Raw genomic sequence first — 6000 nt, 5'->3', positions numbered from 1 at the left:
GGGCTATATGGTGAAATTCGAGCCCCTCAAACCGAGCTGACATTTTGAGGACGGCGTTGCGGTAAGCTGCCATTTTTGGATCCTTGGCATCGAAGTCTCCATTTATTTGGGATATCGCGAGGTTCGAATCCCCGCGCACCTCTAGGCGTTGAATGCCCATGGATACTGCCATCCGGAGACCATGTAAAAGGGCCTCGTATTCGGCTGCATTGTTGGAGTCCGTGTACATAATCTGGAGTACATATTGAACTGTGTCTCCTGTGGGGGACGTCAAAACGACGCCGGCCCCAAGTCCGGCCAACATTTTGGAACCGTCGAAGTGCATGATCCAGTTTGAATATGTGCCGTACTCTTTAGGGAGTTCGGCCTCCGTCCATTCTGCGACGAAGTCGGCCAAAACTTGCGACTTGATAGCTCGCCGTGGCCTATAAGTTATGTCGAACGGGAGGAGCTCGATGGCCCATTTTGCAATCCGGCCCGTTGCGTCACGGTTGTTTATAATATCGTTGAGTGGTACTTCCGATGCTACTGTGATTGAACACTCTTGAAAGTAGTGTCGTAGCTTCCGGGATGCCATGAATACCGCATATGCAATCTTTTGATAATGTGGGTACCGTGATTTGCATGGGGTGAGGACAGTGGACACATAGTAAACCGGCTTTTGAAGGGGGAATTTGTGTCCGTCCGTTTCCCGTTCGACGACGAGTACTGCGCTGACAACTTGATGGGTTGCTGCAATGTACAATAGCATTGGTTCGCCGATGTTTGGCGCGGCCAGGACGGGGTTTGTTGCCAATATGGCTTTTATTTCCTCGAGTCCGGCCGTGGCGGCATCCGTCCACTCGAAGTGTTCGGTGCGCCGAAGGAGGCGATAGAGGGGTAGCGCCTTTTCTCCCAACCGGGAGATAAAGCGGCTTAGAGCCGCCACGCATCCGGTTAATTTTTGTATTTGTTTGAGGTCCTTTGGGATATCCAATTGTGACAAAGCTCGGATCTTGGCTGGATTTGCTTCGATTCCTCTACCGGATACAATGAAGCCCAAGAGCTTTCCGGCTGGAACGCCGAAAACGCATTTTTCCGGATTTAGCTTGATGTCATATGCTCGGAGGTTGTCAAATGTAAGCCTCAAGTCGTCTACTAGAGATTCGACATGTCTTGTTTTTACGACCACATCATCCATGTATGCCTCTACTGTTTTGCTGATCTGGTTTGCCAGACATGTCTGAATCATGCGCTGATATGTTGCGCCGGCGTTTTTGAGCCCGAAAGGCATTGTGTTGAAGCAGAATGGGCCGTATGGGGTGATGAATGCTGTTGCGGCTTGGTCTGACTCGGCCATCTTGATTTGATGGTAACCGGAGTATGCGTCGAGGAAGCACAACGAATCGTGTCCTGCAGTGGCGTCGATAATTTGATCGATGCGGGGGAGGGGGAAGGGATCCTTTGGGCAAGCCTTGTTAAGGTCTTTGAAGTCAACGCACAGGCGCCAGGATTTGTCCTTCTTTGGTACCATCACCAAGTTTGCTAGCCAGTCCGGATGTTTTATATCTCTGATGAATCCGGCCTCCAATAGTTTGGCTAGCTCCTCTCCCATTGCCTGTCTCTTGGGCTCAGAGAAACGCCGAAGGGCTTGTTTGACAGGTTTGAATCCTTTTAGGATATTTAAGCTGTGTTCGGCCAGCCTGCGTGGGATTCCTGGCATGTCTGAAGGGTGCCAGGCAAAAATGTCCCAGTTCTCCCGTAGGAATTCTCGCAGTGCGGCGTCTACATCGGGGTTTAATCGTGCCCCGATGGAAGCTGTTTTATTGGGGTCCGTTGGATGGACCTGGAATTTGACTATTTCATCCGCTGGTTTAAAAGAGGTGGACTTGGATCTTCTGTCGAGTATCACATCGTCCCTGTTTACCGTGGAGCGCAGCGTAGTCAGTTCCTCAGCCGCTAGGGCTTCGGACAGTGCCTCAAGGGCCAATGCGGCTGTCTTGTTTTCGGCGCGGAGTGCTATGTCCGGATCACTAGCGAGAGTGATGATTCCGTTCGGCCCGGGCATCTTGAGCTTCATGTACCCGTAATGGGGTATTGCTTGGAAGATTGTAAACGCTTCCCGCCCCAGCAGAGCGTGGTATCCGCTACTGAACGGGGCCACTTGGAATGTGACCTCTTCGGACCTATAATTATCCGGCGTGCCGAACACCACATCTAGTGTGATTTTTCCTGCACAGCGCGCTTCCCGACTGGGGATTATTCCTCTAAAGGTTGTGCTGCTTCGCTCAATGCGGTTCCAGTCTATTTCCATTTTTTGAAGGGTTTCCTCATAAATGAGGTTCAATCCGCTGCCTCCGTCCATGAGTACCTTGGTGAGGCGAAAGCCGTCCACTATAGGACTGAGTACCAATGCGGCTGGTGCTCGAGCTGTTCGGAATTTAGGTTCATCACTGGCATTAAAAGTAATAGCCGTGTCACTCCATGGGTTTATTGTTGCTACTTGATAGACTTCGGCGAGGCTGCGGAGTGTTCTTTTTCGCATATTATTTGATGCGAAAGTCTCGAAGACTGTTAAGACTGTACTGGAGTCCCTGAGGTGGCTTTCTGCGGCCTCCGGAATTAGGAGATCTTCGCCCCTTTTGGCCACCTGCCGGAGTATCCAACATGCTCTAAGGCTATGAGTTGGTGTGGCGTCCTCTGTACTATGAATTTTACAGGGTCCATTAAGCCATCCCTCCAGTACGGTTCCATGCCCTGTAGAGGGTTTTGGTTTTTTGGTTTTTAACCCGGGTGTCTGATGATGATGCACCCTTTTATTTCGGACGAGGTTTCTATTCAGGGCCGGATTGTCCCAAAATTTAGTTTCGGTTTTCCGGGCGCTTTCCATCGCACAGTACTTTTGTACTATGGACGCCAAGTCAGCGAAGCGTGTAAGATCACGACGACCTGTGGCGTTGAGGATTCCCTTGTCCGTGCAATTATTGCAGAAGATTGAGATTGCGTCTTCCTCGCGGCAGTCCTTTATCCTGTTCATAACCAGGAGGAACCTTGCCCAGTAATGATGTACTGTTTCTTCGGGCTTTTGCCTGATTTGGGATAGATCGCTTATGTTCGGGTGGGTGGGTGGAATTAAGTCCGGAACTTCACCCAATCTAAGACTCAGAGGCCAAGGAGTTTCCGAACTCTGAAGTTTGGATTCTTGGATGTTGTCCAGTGAATCTAGCCCGTTGCCTGATTCTAAGTTCAGGTCTTGAGTTACATCCTCCCCTCCGCGGGTATCCGGCTTGGAGGGATCGGGAATCCGGACGTAGCTAGTCCTTAAGATAGATGAAGAGTCGCCGCACTGTGCCTCTACCACGGCAACGTGATGGGTGACTTGGGGAGAATTAATTTCTCTTAGATCGGGTTTAAGCCCAACCTGGTCATAATCCGTAGTGACCCCCAAGGCGGCGATGCGATCCAAGAGCTCGTTTACGGAAGAGAGCTCCATTGGATCTAACTGCTCGACGAGTTCCGAGCTGACGTGAAGATTGCTTTTGATGACCCGAGAGGTCACCGTCGGCGCAACGGCCGAACAGGCGGTCATGAGAAAACCGCCTAGCCGGAGAGTTTGGCCGACAGCCAAGGCTCCCTTAGTAACGGCGCCGTCTTTAAAGACGGGAAGAGGCATCCTTCCTGATTGCGACGGCACATAGGAACTCTCAATGAAAGCACCAATGTCGGTGTCAAAACCGACGGATCTCGGGTAGGGGGTCCCGAACTGTGCGTCTAGGCCGGATGGTAACAGGAGGTAAGGAACACGATGTTTTACCCAGGTTTGGGCCCTCTTGATGGAGGTAAAACCCTACATCCTGCTTGATTTATATTGATGATATGGGTAGTACAAGAGTAGATCTACCACGAGATCAAGGAGGCTAAACCCTAGAAGCTAGCCTATGGTATGATTGTTGTATGATGAAGTTGTCCTACGGACTAAAACCCTCCGGTTTATATAGACACTGGAGAGGGTTAGGGTTACACAAAGTCGGTTACAATAGTAGGAGATCTAAATATCCGCATCGCCAAGCTTGCCTTCCACGCCAAGGAAAGTCCCATTCGGACACGGGACGAAGTCTTCAATCTTGTATCTTCATAGTCCTGGAGTCCGGCTGAAGGTATAGTCCGACTACCCAGACACCCCCTAATCCAGGACTCCCTCAACAGGCCAAAGTGGGGCCGGATGCGGAGGAAAGCCTCACACACGATGATGAACGCCGAAATGTTGAGGACGAAGTTTGGGGCCAGATCATGGAAGTCCAGCCCGTAGTAGAACATGAGACCACGGATGAATGGATGGAGGGGAAACCCCAGTCCATGGAGGAAGTGGTGGAGGAAGACTACCCTCTCGTGAGGTTCAGGGGTAGGAACGATCTGCCCCGCAGCGGGCAGCCGATGCGCGATATTCGCGGCCAAGTATCCAGCTCCGCGCAGCTTCTGGATGTGTCCCTCCGTAACGGAGGAAGCCATCCATTTGCCTCCCGCTCCGTACATGATTGGAGAAGGTTGAGGGGAAGGATGTGGGCTTGGGCGTTGGAGCTCGAGTGCGCAAGAGAGGATGAGTAAGGAGGAAGAAGGCGTGGGTAGAAAAAGGTTAAACCTTGTCCCTTTATAAGGGCGGCCGAAATTACGCGCCCCCACTAGCCTGGTAAAACTCGCTTATCCCCCAAGCGTCGTAATCGATGGCGCGGTTGGGTTACCCATGCCCGTATTGATGAGAATCCCGTAATAAGGGGGACACGATCTCTGCTTTGACAAGACGTGTCAAAAAACTGCCTCGCGTTATGTGCGGGGCTAGTTAAAGGAAACGGTTCGAATAATCACCGGGCCATGGCATAATGTCATGTTGCCAACACGTATCAGCAGATTAGATTTGTGGAAATATTATTCTCTCTACGGTGGTATGTGGAACTTATTTTACAGGGTCGGACACTATCCTTGTATTCAAATTCTTCCGTGGTGTATTCGGAGGAGGAACCCGCCTTGCAATGCCGAAGACAATACTGCGCGCCGGACTCGTCATCATTGAAGCCTGGTTCAGGGGCTACTGAGGGAGTCCTGGATTAGGGGGTCTCCGGACAGCCGGACTATATCCTTTGGCCGGACTGTTAGACTATGAAGATACAAGATTGAAGACTTCGTCTCGTGTCTGGATGGGACTCTACTTGGCGTGGAAGGCAAGCTAGACAATACGGATATGTATATCTCCTCCGTTGTAACCGACCTTGTGTAACCCTACCCCCCTCTGGTGTTTATATAAACCGGAGGGTTTTAGTCCGTAGGACAACAGACAATCATACCATAGGCTAGCTTCTAGGGTTTAGCCTCTCCGATCTCGTGGTAGATCAACTCTTGTAATACTCATATCATCAAGAATAAATCAAGCAGGACGTAGGGTTTTACCTCCATCAAGAGGGCCCGAACCTGGGTAAAACATCGTGTCCCCTGCTTCCTGTTACCATCCGCCTTAGACGCACAGTTCGGGACCCCCTACCCGAGATCCGCCGGTTTTGACACCGACACATGCCTTTCGTCTATAGTTGGGTTGCCTGGCTCCTGTGCTTACCACCTTACATTTGGCTAAGGTAGTAAAGGGAGAACTACTGCGATTGTATTTCCGGTTCGTCCGGTCAAATACCTCAGTGGAGAAAGCCAAAAACTGACTGTCATGATAATGCGAGAGCTGGTCAGCAATTCGGCGACTTAGACTTATACGACAAATCTCTAGTGATTTATCCCGTGTTATACGAGGGGCTGGTCTTTGCCCAGCCACGTTGTAAGGGCACATAATCTAGATTTCCGCACACGCACCAGGGGCTAGTACTTAGCCCCACAGTAAAACTCCTATGGCTAAGTGAAAGTAATAAAGCCGCATAGTCTGATTGCCTAGTTCACCTCGCGGACACCCCCTTCACGGGCCAAGACGTTGGATAAAGTATGGTCGTGCGCTACTTCAAACACCCCCATAGCATCTATGTGGGG

This window comes from Triticum aestivum, chromosome 3A, assembly GCF_018294505.1.
Source record: "Triticum aestivum cultivar Chinese Spring chromosome 3A, IWGSC CS RefSeq v2.1, whole genome shotgun sequence".
In the NCBI taxonomy this organism is placed as follows: Eukaryota; Viridiplantae; Streptophyta; class Magnoliopsida; order Poales; family Poaceae; genus Triticum; species Triticum aestivum.
This window is presented reverse-complemented; position numbering follows the sequence as displayed.